Source organism: Oncorhynchus mykiss, chromosome 3 (genome assembly GCF_057628025.1).
Source record: "Oncorhynchus mykiss isolate SJ-2025 chromosome 3, ASM5762802v1, whole genome shotgun sequence".
Taxonomy (NCBI): domain Eukaryota; kingdom Metazoa; phylum Chordata; class Actinopteri; order Salmoniformes; family Salmonidae; genus Oncorhynchus; species Oncorhynchus mykiss.
Window position 1 is genome coordinate 78,048,042 of NC_143024.1, and position 17,572 is coordinate 78,065,613.

At 43.0% G+C, this 17,572-nt stretch overlaps 1 protein-coding gene across 2 annotated transcripts in view; it reads left to right on the forward strand.

Moving 5' to 3' along the window:
* The first annotated feature begins 607 nt into the window (after positions 1–607).
* LOC110520426 (radixin) overlaps positions 608–17,572 on the forward strand; it is a 59,909-nt gene continuing 42,944 nt past the window's right edge. Inside the window, exon 1 of one of the 2 annotated variants that reach the window (XM_036974985.2) lies at positions 608–958. The gene's annotated coding sequence lies outside the window, so the exon portion shown is untranslated. The remainder of the gene's footprint in view (positions 959–17,572) is intronic. The other variant, XM_036974986.2, reaches the window with a different exon arrangement.

Genomic DNA, 17,572 nt, shown 5'->3' on the forward strand with positions numbered 1-17,572 from the left:
TTGATCAAGTGCATGAAATGTAGGCTTATTATATTCTTAGAAGAGTATGAGTTGGCCTAGGTCCATAGAGAAGACAGGTTTAGGAACCACAGGTGTCACAACAAATTGCAGTCATATGTTGTCATTAGGATGTTCATAATCAGTGAGTCAAATTTCCTGCTCACACAAGCTGGTAATGCAGTACAGTACTCATAGAAGAAAGCAATATGTCAGTGAATAAATTGGTAGGTCTTATGTTTCTGAAGTGTCATCATCACAAGCAGATCTTGGAAGTCAGTCATATGTCATGCCTGGAACTGGTCTAGTCTGTAAACTACAGTATGTGGATTACGTAACTCACAAAATGAAGGCTATATTTAATTAGACCTTAAATAAAAATATAAAAGATAATGACATTTTAGCCCCTGAAAAAATATATTCATAGAAACAACACTGCCTTGAAATGATATACTGATCTCAACACTTAACCTGTATAAAATAATTACTTTTTCAGAAATATTTTATATTGGCTGTAGTCTAGTCCATCTTTCTATGGGTTACCTTCAGGTTATTGTAGGATATTTTGAAGTTGACTCTTTTGTTATATTTACGTTTGTGTGTGTGTGTTAATGAGGTGATTGGTGGCTAATCGGGTGGTGTATGCGTATTCCTCTCTCAACTCAGTTTGAAGGGAGCGTGTCTGAATTTCGCGGCACACGTTATGCCCCCGGCTCAACCACGCCTCGCGTCGCACGGTAAAGTTCGACGGCCATATTGACTGTCTACACCTCTCTTGCCCGGCGGTGAAACTGGCTCAGTCGCTTCATACATCACACTCCATACCAAGGCTGAGAAACAGCGGAGTGTCTAACGGTAAACAAATCGATCTATTTTGGTCGCGTTGGATATATAAAGTAGACTACCCTGTGGGCCCAGAGGAGGCAGTTTACCATTTTCTGAACGCAGTCCATCTACTGAGGTGAGTATTTACTGGGTGTATTTATTCGCTGGTGGCTCTTAAACAGCTCAGAATGAAGAGGATTTGCCCTGTGCTCGACTGTGGCTGTTTGTCGTCGTTACGCAGGCTTGTTGCCTACCTAAGTATAGCCTACGTGCACTCTATATGCATATTGGTATTAATCCCATTTTTTTTGTAATTGTGTAAATATTTGGTATCATGTTCCACGTTTTATTCAAGGGCATTACTGTGGTCCATCGACAATAGAACAACATTTTAAGCGCTAAACATTTCAGAAGTTATCTAATTAGATAAGCACTTCATGACTAGTGTTGCACCCTTAGGCTACTGTGAATCAACATTAAGCTAATTGGAAACTTCATACACTTTAAAACGTTACATTTAATTCATTGTACTGGCATAGATAAGGAGTTAAGTGTTTATTTATAAATATATATAATTTTATAATTTATGAGATTCATGGACATGCTCCCCATTGTGGAAACAACGTTGTGCAACTTTGTTGCAAGTGATTATATGCAGCATTTGTAACAGCTGTTTATTTTTGCACTCTTGCGACCAGGGTCCTCAAAATAGCTTGCCAGTGGAGTGTTTTTCTTGGGCTTTATATTTCTTTTCGTGTTAGTAACTTAATTCAAATTTCACTTGTCTCCTCATGCAGGGTTGCCAGGTTAAGCTAAAATGTATAGCCCAATGACCATTCAAAACCGTCCCAAAAGCTCTGAAAACTAGACCATTTATGAATTGTTTCACATCAAGAGAGGCGTTGCCATATTTACACAATAAACCCTTTTTCCAGAGTTATAAGAAGGAATATAATAGTAACTTGGGTTTAAAGCTAAATTTGGGTTTCAAAATTATAATTATTGCAAGCAATGACATGACATAACAAAGGAATTTGAATATATGGCAAGAGAAGAGACAATTCACCCGTATTAACCTCACCAGATCATTTGCACAAGGGGGTATGGTATATGGCTAATATAGCACGGCTAAGGGCTGTTCTTATGCATGATGCAACGTGGAGTGCCTGGATACAGCTGTTAGTCGTGGTATAATGGCCATATATCACAAACCCCTGGGGTACCTTATTGTTATTATAAAATGGTGACCAATGTAATTAGATCAGTAAAAAGTTATGTTTAATCATACCCATGGTATATGGTCTGATATACCACATCTTTCAACCAGTCAGCATTCAGGGCTTGAACCAGGTTTATAATTGTAAATAAATCCCCTTTGCGCATGTGCATAACTGTAGATACATCTGACAGGAGTTGGAAAGAGGATCTCAATCTCTGAGCAAGAAAAACTTGGTTAAACAAAGGCCTACATCTCATTTCAGTTAGCCTAGACAAGATGTAGGTGTAACAGTATAGACTTTACGTCCGTCCCCTCGCCCCGACCTGGGCTCGAACCAGGAACGCTCTGCACACGTCAACAGTCACCCTCAAAGCACCGTTACCCATCGCTCCACAAAAGCCGCGGCCCTTGCGGGGCAAGGGGAACCACTACTTCAAGGTCTCAGAACAAGTGACGTCACCGATTTAAACACCACTAGCGCGCACCACTGCTAACTAGCTAGCCATTTCACATCGGCTACATAGGCATGATGAAAACTGAACAATTTAACAGCTTGCTTAGTTCAAATTAACTGACTAATTTATTCAACATGAATAACGAGGCGATTAAGAGGTAAGAAGTGTTTGTTTCCCAATAGCCTGCTGGAATAGGCGACTGAATGACTGAAATAAATATTAATAATATGTATATGAACTGAATATGCTTGTCAACAGCCAGTGTTTATATTTTAGAATTTGTTTTACCTGTAGCACAATCTGACTGCTATTACCGTCAATCTAATGCATTTTAACAATTGCGATAGAGCTTTGATAATTTCCAATTTAATTAACCAAACATGTCCATTAATAATTGCATAATAACACAAGGCTACAACAACCATTAAACTGAAGTTTAAGGCTATTTATTAAATTGGCTACACAAGTGGCACAAATTGATTTGCAATGACTCCAGTGATATCGTCATTTCATATTTATTGTATCAAATGGTAGCCGACAATGGCATATACATTAATTGGCTACTTGATGACCAACAGAGGCAAATTTATCATTCCTCAGATTTTGCCTATGAGGAAGTTCCATAACCTCCATTTCAAATTTCCCCAATATCCAAGAGCTTAGCATGCAAAAGCACTTCGCTTGATACCGTTTTCTTTAAGCATTAAACATTAGACTGCACTTTAAACCAACTACGGCCGACTTCATCTAGTGTGCCCAAAGTATTTTTCCAGTGCTTTGTCTCCATTATTTCTTGATGTGCATCAGTTTTAGCATATTAATGTTTTATGTTTAAAGAGTTGGAAATTGTCATTATGGAGACACCAATCTAAATAGCCTACATACAACTGGCAGTGCCCCCCCCCCCCCCCCCCCCCCTTCAAATTCTGAACTAACTGTAATTTTTATTCAGACATTTGGAACAACACAAATAAATAATCATAACATTTAAAACTATATAAATATATATACAAAAATAAGACTCATAAAATCAAAAAAGAAGTAGCAAAGACAAATAGAAACAAATTGTAGTATATAAATGATTACACTATTACCCTATTCCTAACAAAAACCACACAAATAAAACTAAATTGCACAAATCTTATCACACAAATACACAAATAGAATAACACACTTATAAAGAAGAGAACCTGATTATTACACTACTGCACTTCAAACAAGAAACACAAACTATATTGCACAACTTATTGCTTTAGTACTGTACAAAGTTAGAGGTGTGCTATTTGATAGATTCTCCCCCTACCTCGGGCTTCCAGTTGGGAGACCTACCCCTGCCCCCTCCCCATCTCGTACTTCTGAGTGGCAGACCTTCCCAGCGAGCCCTCTCCAAGGTTAATTGACCCGCATTCCCAAACAGTGACATGATATCATTGACGTGACGTGCAAAGGAGCGATAGAAAACCGACCACGCAAAAGTCACCTTTCGGAATATATATATTTTCGTTTTTTTTGTGCGGGCGCCCCATGCCGCTCGTGGGAAGATGCCGCCCTGGGCGGCTGCCCATGTCGCCTATGTCTAAATCCGCCACTGTCAACTGGTAATAAGTTGTCACAACATGCATGCGTGCTGCTCTCACACACACACACACACACACCTCCAGCCCGACCCACCACTCACTCATCAATAGCCTGCCTCACTACCTCAGCAGCAGGTCACAGTGAAATCTATATTTAAGAGGAATGCCATGACGGCCACGGTGCAACTTAGGAGTAGCCCAAAAACCTGCAACAATTACATTTTCACCTGCAAAATCGTTTTCAAATGAGCCTAATTTAGCGGGAAAACAGCGAACATGGCAACACTGTTCTCAGGGCACCAAATACTTCAGATCCTACAAACTACAATATGGGGTACAATGCATTTGGGCAGGTTGCGTTCTCCTGGCATCTGCCAAACCCAGTTTAGTCTGTTGGACTGCCAGATGGTGAAGCATGATTCACTCCAGAGAACGCGTTTCCACTTCTCCGGAGTCCATTGGCGGCAAGCTTTACACCACTCCAGACAACACTTGGCATTGCGCACTGTGATCTTAGTCTTGTGTGCGGCTGCTCGGCCATGGAAACCCATTTCATGAAGCTCCAGATAACAGTCAGTTCTTGTGCTGACATTGTTTCCAGAGGCAGTTTGGAACTCGGTAGTGAGTGTTGCAACCGAAGACACGATTTTTACCTGCTACGCGCTTCAGCACTTGGCAGTCTTGCTCTGTGAGCATGTGAGGCCCATGACTTCGCGGCTGAGCTGTTTCCACTTCACAATAAAAGCACACTTGACCAGGGCAGATATTTGACAAACTGACTTGTTGGAAAGGTGACATCCTACAGTATGACGTGCCACATTGAAAGTCACTGAGCTCTTCAATACGGGCCATTTTACTGCCAATGTTTGTCTATGGAGATTGTATGGCTGTGTGCTCGATTTTTATACACCTGTCAGCAACGGGTGTGGCAGAAATAGCCGAATCCACTAATTTGAAGGGGTGTCCACAAAAGTATGTGTAGCTTAATTGAAAATGACTAAAGTAAAAATGAAAGGCACTCAGTAAAATACTACTTGAATATACTTAAGTATCAAAAGTAAAAGTATAAATAATTTCAGATTCCCTATGTTAAGCAAACCAGACAGCTTTTTTAAATTTATGCTTAGCCAGAGGCACACTCCTAAACTCAAGACATAATTTACAAACGATGCATTTGTGTTTGAGTCCATCAGATCAGAGGCAGTAGGGATGACCAGAGATGTTCTCTTGATATGTTTGTGAATTGGACCATTTTCCTGTCCTGCTAAGCGTTCAAAATGTAACAGGCATTGTCAAAAAAAGTTGGCAAAGTATAAAGTACAGATACCCCCAAAATGACTTAAGTAGTACTTTAATGTGTTTTTACTTTACTTTTTTACTCTCTCTTTATGTAGTGTTGTGTCTCTCGTTGTGATGTGTGTTTTGTCCTATATTTATATTGTATTTATTAAAAAAATATTTTAATCCCAGGCCCCTGTCCTCGCAGGAGGCTTTTTGCCTTTTGGTAGGCCGTCATCGTAAATAAGAATTTGTTCTTAATTGACTTTCCTAGTTAAATAAATAAAAATAAAATACTTAACCCCTCCTCAATAGCAGTGGGGTAAAGGTCCCTTCTGGACAGGGCCTAACTATAAAAGTAATATATTACCCCCAATACTGGTCCGAAGTGATTCTGTTGCAATTTGTCTATTTTTCCACATTAAAAGTTGGAGATGGAACTCTGTTGTTTATTGTTTTGGTATAACTGGCATCATTGCTTAAATGGCAAATGTGAGAGTACAGACATGCTACTGTAAATATACACATTTCTGAGAATATGGCAACCATGTTCTGGGTATGTTTCTATCAGAAGCAACATTACTACCTCGACCTAATGACATTAACATACACTGCTCAAAAAAATAAAGGGAACACTGAAATAACACATCCTAGATCTGAATGAATGAAATATTCTTATTAAATACTTTTTTCTTTACATAGTTGAATGTGTTGACAACAAAATCACAAAATTATCAATGGAAATCAAATTTATCAACCTATGGAGGTCTGGATTTGGAGTCACACTCAAAATTAAAGTGGAAAACCACACTACAGGCTGATATAACTTTGATGTAATGTCCTTAAAACAAGTCAAAATGAGTCTCAGTAGTGTGTGTGGCCTCCACGTGCCTGTATGACCTCCCTACAACGCCTGGGCATGCTCCTGATGAGGTGGTGGATGGTCTCCTGAGGGATCTCCTCCCAGACCTGGACTAAAGCATCCGCCAACTCCTGGACAGTCTGTGGTGCAACGTGGCGTTGGTGGATGGAGCGAGACATGATGTCCCAGATGTGCTCAATTGGATTCAGGTCTGGGGAACGGGCGGGCCAGTCCATAGCTTTAATTGCCTTCATCTTGCAGGAACTGCTGACACACTCCAGCCACATGAGGTCTAGCATTGTCTTGCATTAGGAGGAACCCAGGGCCAACCGCACCAGCATATGGTCTCACAAGGGGTCTGGTACCTAATGGCAGGCTACCTCTGGTGAGCACATGGAGGGCTGTGCGGCCTCCCAAAGAAATGCCACCCCACACCATGACTGACCCACCGCCAAACCGGTCATGCTGGAGGATGTTGCATGCAGCAGAACGTTCTCCACGGCGTCTCCAGACTCTGTCACGTCTGTCACATGTGCTCAGTGTGAACCTGCTTTCATCTGTGAAGAGCACAGGGCGCCAGTGGCGAATTTGCCAATCTTTGTGTTCTCTGGCAAGTGCCAAACATCCTGCACGGTGTTGGGCTGTAAGCACAACCCCCACCTGTGGACGTCGGACCCTCATACCACCCCTATGGAGTCTGTTTCTGACCATTTGAGCAGACACATGCACATTTGTGGCCTGCTGGAGGTCATTTTGCAGGGCTCTGGCAGTGCTCCTCCTGTTCCTCCTTGCACAAAGGGGGAGGTAGGGATCCTGCTGCTGGGTTGTTGCCCTCCTACGGCCTCCTCCACGTCTCCTGATGAACTGGCTTGTCTCCTGGTAGCGCCTCCATGCTCTGGACACTACGCTGACAGACACAGCAAACCTTCTTGCCACGGCTCGCATTGATGTGCCATCCTGGATGAGCTGCACTACCAAAACATCAGCCAGGAAGCATAGGAATTGAGAAGTGGTCTGTGGTCACCACCTGCAGAACCACTCCTTTATTGGGGGTGTCTTGCTAATTGCCTATAATTTCCACCTGTTGTCTATTCCATTTGCACCATAGCATGTGAAATGTATTGTCAATCAGTGTTGCTTCCTAAGTGGACAGTTTTTGATTTCACAGAAGTGTGATTGACTTGGAGTTACATTGTGTTGTTTAAGTGTTCCCTTTATTTTTTTGAGCAGTGTATATTACTAAGAATGTGAGCGTAGGGGGATTCCCCAAGTGGGTCGCAAACCCAGGCCACTAACACCAATGACAAACACCTTAACCACTGCCCCAGTAAGGGATATCTCTAGGTCATGTGCAAATTGGGCCAGTACAGTTATGCCTTGTCCAGAAGAAACCGTAAACCCTCCTCCCTAGGCAATTGTGTAGATCTGAAACAACTTGATAGGGGTAAGCAATAGGGTGAAGGCACTTGAATGTCAGCTCTGTTAAAGGTACACTTAAGAAAAAGTATTATTGATCATAGTAATCACTTTAACCATATCTAGTTACTTTAACCATATCTACATGTACATACTACTTCAATCAGCCTGACTAACCAGTGTCTGTATGTAGCCTCGCTACTCTATATAGCCTGTCTTTTTACTGTTGTTTTATGACGAGAAAATATTCAAATGAACTAAATCATAACTGACATAGACATGGTGGCATAGCAGCAAGATGTGAACCAAGAGGACATGTTGAATACTGTGTAAATGAACATGCACAATGTAATAATGTATGTCAAAGTGTGTTAAATATATAAGTTGAAAACACTGTTAAAAGCACTGTGTGAATGTGAGTATCCTTGCCAACAGACAAAAATAGCTGTGAATGGAGCAGTGGTTAGCCAATCAGGGTCTTTCTTGATGGGCTTGGCAAAAGTAACAAGGTTTGATGTGTAATATCTTTTGGGGGGGTGAACTTTTCTTTGGAACCATCAGGTGAGGTTATGACAGAGATCGTACACAGTGTCACTCTTGTGAGCCTTTCACCCAACTCTCTGGAAATTGTAATGCCCCCATAAGGAGAGCCTAGTACAGTTTCTTGTTGTAGTGGGTTCTATATCTCCTTTGTTTGTATACCCTCTGTAGTATCACTCACACCACAACTAGAGATGGGGCCATCAGATCTGTAAACACACACACACCCCGCAAACCCATTGGCCCATGTGTTCAGCAGGCCTTCTCCACTCGCTTGTACCACTGCAGTGAAAGTATGAAATGAGAGGGGAACAAGGGAATGGAGAGGAGGGAAACAGGATTCGTGAAGAGTACACTGACAGGGTGTGGAAAAGGCTTGTCACTTAGATGCCTGTAACTAGTTTTATGAGAGCTATAAGCCATGTCCTGTTAAAATCTACTGCGTCAGAGAGAGCGAAAGAAAAATACAAAGGGAGACAGATGAAAGAGTAATGTGTGTGGAGAGCAGAGCCTGTTACTTTCTGCATGAATGGTGACCTGGAAGCTGTATCCGTTTGAGAGTGCCGCTCAGGATTTGGTGAATGGAGGGGTCAGGTAACACGCACACACACTGCAGACCGGATTATAGCTTTTCTCTGCCTAAAAGTGAAAGTATTTGGCACCGGATGCTAATTAATGACCTCACAAAGTCGCAGGTTAAGGCTGCCCTGAGGTGGGTGGGGAAATCATAGGTCATCTTTCTCCCAAAGACCCACCGGAGGTCCTTTATAGAGACTAATATAGCTAGAATATATAGAAACCAGTCCTGCTCTAGGGATGAAATCTAAGCACCTGTGTCACGTTGAGGACGGTAATAGATATGATTGCTTCCTCTACATGTTAGAGAGGCATGTCTGGCCTGATATATTTCTATCTCAGCGTACCACAACGTTGTGCCCTACTAAACGCAAGGAGTCCAGGGACTTGACTACACCCTATAATTTATGAGGGAGATAAAAGGGAGATTAAAAAGTAGAGGAATAGCATGAAATGTCTATTTGGATCCAATACCTTATCTAAAATAGTTCCTGTGTCCTTCAAAAGGGTAATTATTACTCAGAAGTTAGAATAACCTTTTTATTTTTCTTCCTTCGTGCTCAATTAGGGAGAAAGTTTAAGTTAGGAAGCAATGTGGAGCTTCTGCCCCTTCTTCCTCCATCATTCTCTAGTGATTCTGTCCACTCTTTTATCTCCTCTGTACCAGGTAAGTGGGGCAGGCTCAGCTTGGGTTCTCTACCTCCCCTATCACACTGCAGTATATCTGTTCCCCCAGTCTCTGCTAGGGAGAGGGAGAGGTAAAGGTAGAGTCAGATTACCATTCCTCAGTAAGCCTGCTCCTCATTTCCTGCTTAGTTCTGCAGCCCTGCCTGCCTGGCTGGCTGCTATCACATCTCTCTGGGCTGACTTTCATTACTTCATTAGCAGAGCCTATTTCTGGCCTTTGCCATCTCAGGGCTCTGTCACCACAGGGACTACTTCAAGGCCTACCTACCGCTGGCGCTCGAGCCCTCCCCCTCCCTCCCGCCATGTACGTTCCCCCCCATTTTCTATATTCACTGTTTGGAGTTGTTGTTCATGAGCCAGCATATGTTTCCAGTTGGGAAGTGTAGTAACCACTACAACTGCCTCAATACAAAATAAATTGAAATGTGATGTAGTCACAACTTTCAGACTTGTTTACGTGTTGCTGTGCGTTTTGTTGCCAACCTTACTTTGCTACCTGACAACTTTACGGTTTTGACTTTTTAATTACCGTTTATATTTTTAGTTTTTCCCTTACTCAACTTTTTTTCATTCAACTTTTTCACTCTGGACGCTTTATCAGGACGTGGTTCGTCAGGACCTCCAACAGCCGAAGCTAAGTAGTAACATTAACATGATGCCTTCTAATTGCAGTCGCTGTACTCATAATACACAGGAGAACGATCACCTTACGGCGAGGATAGCTGTGCTGCAAGCCCAGCTTCAGACGCAATCGTTAGGCAAGGGAAATTTCAGTGTAGGAAAGGATGAAATTACGTCTGTGCCACCAGTAAGTACAGATAGTAACGTTAGTATAAATCCCCTGGCACGGTCCCCGCAGCCGGACATCGTTCTCATGGTTTCTGGAAGGAAATGCTGTAGGAATGCTCAACCGGTGTTGCTCATTCATCCGACAAACTTTCAACCGGTTTTCCCCATTAAGCAGCGAGTCGGAGTCTGAGGCCGAGCCTTCTCTGGTCTCTACTCCTCCCGTTACAGGGTCTGAGACGCCGAAGCTTCCCACCATTTAGCTCCGACAAATTGAAAACCCTAGTCATATGCGACTCCATTACCCGCAGTATTAGACTTAAAGTGAATCATCTAGCGATCATACACTGTTTACCAGGGGGCAGGGCTACCGACGTTAAGGCTAATCTGAAGATGGTGCTGGCTAAGGCTAAAACTGGCGAGTGTAGAGAGTATAGGGATACTATTATCCACGTCGGCACCAACGATGTTAGGATGAAACAGTCAGCGGTCACCAAGCGCAACAGCTTCAGCGTGTAAATCAGCTAGGAAGATGTCGGCATCGAGTAATTGTCTCTGGCCCCCTCCCAGTTAGGGGGAGTGATGAGCTCTACAGCAGAATCTCACAACTCAATCGCTGGTTGAAAACTGATTTCTGCCCCTCCCAAAAGATAGAATTTGTAGATAATTGGCCCTCTTTCTGGGACTCACCCACAAACAGGACCAAGCCTGGCCTGCTGAGGAGTGACGGACTCCATCCGAGCTGGAGGGGTGCTCTCATCTTATGTACCAACATGGACAGGGCTCTAACTCCTCTAGCTCCACAATGAAATAGGGTGCAGGCCAGGCAGCAGGCTGTTAGCCAGCCTGCCAGCTTAGTGGAGTCTGCCACTAGCACAGTCGGTATAGTCAGCTCAGCTATCCCCATTGAGACCATGTCTGTGCCTCAATTTAGGTTGGGCAAAACTAAACATGGCAGTGTTTGCTCTAGCAATCTCACTGGAATAAAGACCTCCTCCATTCCTGTCATTATTGAAAGAGATCGTGATACCTCACCTCAAAATAGGGCTACTTAATGTTAGATCCCAAACTTCAAATGCAGTTATAGTCAATGAACGAATCACTGATCATAATCTTGATGTGATTGGCCTGACTGAAACATGGCTTAAGCCTGATGAATTTACTGTGTTAAATGAGGCCTCACCTCCTGGTTACACTAGTGACCATATCCCGCAAAGGCGGAGGTGTTGCTAACATTTACGACAGCAAATTTCAATTTACAAAAAAAAGACGTTTTCGTCTTTTGAGCTTCTAGTCATGAAATCTATGCAGCCTACTGAATCACTTTTTTATAGCTACTGTTTACAGGCCTCCTGGGCCATATACAGCGTTCCTCACTGAGTTCCCTGAATTCCTATCGGGCCTTGCAGTCATAGCAGATAATATTCAAAGTTTTGGTGAATTTAATATTCACATGGAAAAGTCCACAGACCTACTCCAAAAGGCTTTCGGAGCCATCATCGACTCAGTGGGTTTTGTCCAAAATGTCTCTGGACCTACTCACTGTCCCAGTCATTCTCTGGACCTGGTTTTGACCCATGGAATAAATGTTGTGGATCTTAATGTTTTTCCTCATAATCCTGGACTATCGGACCACCATTTTATTACGTTTGCAATCGCAACAGATAATCTGCTCAGACCCCAACTAAGGAGCATCAAAAGTCGTGCTATAAATTCTCAGACAACAGAAAGATTAATTGATACCCTTCCAGACTCCCTCTGCCTACCCAAGGACGTCAGAGGACAAAATTAACCACCTAACTGAGGAACTCAATTTAACCTTGCGCAATACCCTAGATGCAGTTGCACCCCTAAAAACTAAAAACATTTGTCATAAGAAACTAGCTCCCTGGTATACAGAAAATACCCGAGCTCTGAAGCAAGCTTCCAGAAAATTGGAACGGAAATGGCGCCACACCAAACTGGAAGTCTTCCGACTAGTTTAGAAAGACAGAACCGTGCAGTATCGAAGAGCCCTCACTGCTGCTCGATCATCCTATTTTTCCAATTTAATTGAGGAAAATAAGAACAATCCAAAATGTATTTTTGATACTGTCGCAAAGCTAACTAAAAAGCAGCATTCCTGAAGAGAGGATGGCTTTCACTTCAGCTGTAATAAATTCATGAACTTCTTTGAGGAAAAGATCATGATCATTAGAAACAAATTACGGACTCTTTAAATCTGCGTATTCATCCAAAGCTCAGTTGCCCTGGGTCTGCACAACTCTGCCAGGACCTAGGATCAAGAGAGACACTCAAGTGTTTTAGTACTATATCTCTTAACACAATGATGAAAATAATTACACCTTCAAGCTGCATGCTGGACCCTATTCCAACTAAACTACTGAAAGAGCTTCTTCCTGTGCTTGGCCCTCCTAGGCAAAAAAAGACAAAGTAAATACAATATAGCAAGTAAAACACTGGAATGGTAGATTTGCAGTGGAAGAATGTGCAAAGTAGAAATAAAAATAATGGGGTGCAAAGGAGCAAAATTAAATAAATACAGTAGGGAAAGAGGTAGATGTTTGGGCTAAATTATAGGTGGGCTATGTACAGGTGCAGTAATATGTGAGCTGCTCTGACAGTTGGTGCTTAAAGCTAGTGAGGGAGATAAGTGTTTCCAGTTTCAGAGATTTTTGTAGTTCATTCCAGTCATTGGCAGCAGAGAACTGGAAGGAGAGGCGGCCAAAGAAATAAGTGGTTTTGGGGGTGACCAGAGAGATATACCTGCTGGAGCGCGTGCTACAGGTGGGGGATGCTATGGGGACCAGCGAGCTGAGATAAGGGGGGATTTTACCTAGCAGGGTCTTGTAGATGACATGGAGCCAGTGGGTTTGGCGACGAGTATGAAGCGAGGGCCAGCCAACGAGAGCGTACAGGTCGCAATGGTGGGTGGTATATGGGGCTTTGGTGACAAAACGGTTGCACTGTGATAGACTGCATCCAATTTGTTGAGTAGGGTATTGGAGGCTATTTTGTAAATGACATCGCCGAAGTCGAGGATTGGTAGGATGGTCAGTTTTACAAGGGTATGTTTGGCAGCATGAGTGAAGGATGCTTTGTTGCGAAATAGGAAGCAAATTCTAGATTTAACTTTGGATTGGACATGTTTGATGTGGGTCTGGAAGGAGAGTTTACAGTCTAACCAGACACCTAGGTATTTGTAGTTGTCCACGTATTCTAAGTCAGAGCCGTCCAGAGTAGTGATGTTGGACAGGCGGGCAGGTGCAGGCAGCGATCGATTGAAGAGCATACATTTAGTTTTACTTGTATTTAAGAGCAATTGGAGGCCACGGAAGGAGAGTTGTCTGGCATTGAAGCTTACCTGGAGGGTTGTTAACAGTGTCCAAAGAAGGGCAAGAAGTATACAGAACGGTGTCGTCTGCTTAGAGGTTGATCAGAGTCTCACCAGCAGCAAGAGCGACATCATTGATGTATACAGAGAAGAGAGTCGGTCCAAGAATTGAACCCTGTGGTACCCCAATAGAGATTGCCAGAGGTCCGGACAGCAGACCCTCCGATTTGACACACTAAACTCTATCAGAGAAGTAGTTGGTGAACCAGGCGAGGCAATCATTTGAGAAACCAAGGCTGTCGAGTATGCCGATAAGGATGTGGTGATTGACAGAGTCGAAAGCCATGGCCAGATCAATGAATATGGCTGCACAGTAATGTTTCTTATCGATGGCGGTTAAGATATCGTTTAGGACCTTGAGCGTGGCTGAGGTGCACCCATGACCAGCTCTGAAACCAGATTGCATAGCAGAGTAGGTATGGTGAGATTCGAAATGTTCGGTAATCTGTTTGTTAACTTGACTTTCGAAGACCTTAGAAAGGCAGGGTAGGATAGATATAGGTCTGTAGCAGTTTGGGTCAAGAGTGTCCCCTCCCTTTGAAGAGGGGGATGACCGCAGCTGCTTTCCAATCTTTGGGAATCTCAGATGACACGAGAGGTTGAACAGGTTAGTAATAGGGGTGGCAACAATTTTGGCAGATAATTTTAAAAAGAAAGGGTCCAGATTGTCTAGCCCGGCTGATTTGTAGGCGTCCAGATTTTGCAGCTCTTTCAGAACATCAGCTGAATGGATTTGGGAGAAGGAGAAATGGGGAAGGCTTGGGCGAGTGGGGGATGCAGTGCTGTTGACTGGGGTATGGGTAGCCAGGTGGAAAGCATGGCCAGCCGTAGAAAAATGCTTATTGAAATTCTCAATTATAGTGGATTTATCAGTGGTGACAGTGTTTCCTATCTTCAGTGCAGTGGGCAGCTGGGAGGAGGTGTTCTTATTCTCCATGGACTTTACAGTGTCCCAGGACTTTGAGTTAGTGTTGCAGGAAGCACATTTCTGCTTGAAAAAGCCAGCCTTGGCTTTTCTAACTGCCTGTGTATAATGGTTTCTAGCTTCCCTGAACAGCTGCATATCACGGGGGCTGTTTGATACTAATGCAGAACGCCATAGGATGTTTTTGCGTTGGTGAAGGGCAGTCAGGTCTGGGGAGAACCAAGGGCTATATCTGTTCCTGGTTCTAAATTTATTGAATGGGGCATGCTTGCTTAAGATGGTTAGGAAGGCATTTCAAAAAAATAACCAGGCATCCTCTACTGACGGGATGAGATCAATATCCTTCCAGGATACCCCGGCCAGGTCGATTAGAAAGGCCTGCTCGCTGAAGTGTTTCAGGGAGCGTTTGACAGTGATGAGTGGAGGTCGTTTGACCGCTGACCCATTACGGATGCAGGCAATGAGGCAGTGATCGCTGAGATCTTGGTTGAAGACAGCAGAGGTGTATTTAGAGGGCAAGTTAGTATGATGTCTATGAGGGTGCCCGTGTTTAAGGCTTTGGGGAGGTACCTGGTAGGTTCATTGATAATTTGTGAGATTGAGGGCATCAAGCTTAGATTGTAGGATGGCTGGGGTGTTAAGCATGTTCCAGTTTAGGTCGCCTAGCAGCACGAGCTCTGAAGATAGATGGGGGGCAATCAGTTCACATATGTTGTCCAGAGCACAGCTGGGGGCAGAGGGTGGTCTATAGCTGGCGGTAACGGTGAGAGACTTGTTTTTAGAGGTGGATATTTAAAAGTAGAAGTTCAAATTGTTTGGGTACAGACCTGGATAGTAGGACAGAACTCTGCAGGCTATCTTTGCAGTAGATTGCAACACCGCCCCCTTTGGCAGTTCTATCTTGTCTGAAAATGAAAATGTCATAACTTTTGGAGGTCTTCCTAAGCCAGGATTCAGACACAGCTAGAACATCCGGGTTGGCAGAGTGTGCTAAAGCAGTGAATAAAACAAACTTAGGGAGGCGGCTTCTAATGTTAACATGCATGAAACCAAGGCTATTACGGTTACAGAATTCATCAAAAGAGAGCGCCTGGGGAATAGGAGTGGAGCTAGGCACTGCAGGGCCTGGATTCACCTCTACATCGCCAGAGGAACACAGGAGGAGTAAGATAAGGGTACAGCTAAAAGCAATAAGAATTGGTCGTCTAGAACGTCTGGAACAGAGAGTAAAAGGAGGTTTCTGGCGGCGATTAAAATAGCTTCAAGGTATAATGTACAGACAAATGTATGGTAGGATGTGAATACAGTGGAGGTAAACCTAGGTATTGAGTGTTGAGAGAGATATTGTCTCTAGAAACATCATTGAAACCAGGAGATGTCATTGCATGTGTGGGTGGTGGAACTAATAGGTTGGATAAGGTATAGTGAGCAGGACTAGAGGCTCTACAGTGAAATAAGCCAATAAACACTAACCAGAACAGCAATGGACAAGGCATATTGACATTAAGGAGAGGCATGCTTAGTCGAGTGATCAAAAGGGTCCAGTGAGTAGTGAGGTTGGTTGGGGTCATGGCGATTCAGACAGCTAGCCGGGCCATCGGTAGCAAGCTAGCATAGGATGGAGGTCTGTTTTTAGCCACCCCATGCGTTTCTGTCGGTAGGATTAGTGGGGTTCCGTGTGGTAGAGGAGATCAATCCAATTCGCAAAAAAAAAACTACAGATATATTTATAGAGGCCCAAGAAAAAGATAAATAAATAAATAATTGTCCGATAGTTCTATTCAGATAGCAGCCGTTAAGACAGCTAACGATTAGCGGACCGCAGATGGGCGTTCAGGTAACGTCGCGACGGAGGAGCCAGCTGGATAACTCCCTCGGGCAGATAACGTCGGTAGTCCAGTTGTGAAGGCCCGGTGGGGCTCCGCGCTGGCAGTAAAACGAGTCCGGATAGGTGATTGTAGCCCAGGAGCGACTGATGGAACTCTTCAGCTGGCTAGCTCCGGAATAATTGATGTTTGCTCCGGAATCGACGTAAGCCGATAGTTACACGATAGCAGCTAGCTAGCTGCAAGATCCAGGTATAAATGTCCAGAGTTAACGATTGAAATCTGGGGACATGGAGAGAAAAATAGGTCCGGCATGTTCCGGCCCGAGCCGCGCCGTACAAAACTGGCGATAGATTTTCGAGCTAAAGGATAGCTGATGACCACAAACCGTGGTTAGCTGAATACGAATAGCCAGTAAAGAAGCTAACTAGCTTCTGGTTAGCTTCTGGTTAGCTTCTGGTTAGCTTCTGGTTAGCTTCTGGTTAGCTTCTGGATTAGCTTCTGGCTAGCTTCTTTCTTGCTTCCCGCTAGCTTCTGGCTAGCTTCTGGTTAGCTTCTATGGAGGATTACAGATTTGAGGTAAATAATGCTTTCTTTTTCATTAAATATAAATTGGTGAGGCGGGTTGCAGGAGAGTGTTTTGAAGATGAGTTTATGGAAAATCAAAAATATATATTAAAAGGTATGCGAAGAAAGTTGTGTGTGTGTGTGTGTATATATATATATATATATATACATACATACATGCATACATACAGGACAAGGTATTGTGTGTGTGTGTGTGTATATATATATATATATATATATATATATATATATATATATATATATATATATATATATATATATATATATATATATATATATATATATATATATATATATACAATAGACGTCTGACTGCTATGCCATCTTGGAGCAAGATTTTAAACTCGGACAATGCTTGTTCTAGGTCCCAAGAAACAAAGATCTTCTGTTGAATCTGACAATTAATCTAGATTGTTGTACAGTTGTGTCAAATTAAACTGTTAAGGGCCTCGGTGTTAATCTGGACCCTGATCTCTCTTTTGACGAACATATTAAGACTGTTTCAAGGACAGCTTTTTTCCATCTACATAACATTGCAAAAATCTAACTTTCTGTCCAAAAATGATGCAGAAAAATTAATCCATGCTTTTGTTACTTCTAGGTTAGATTTCTGCAATGCTC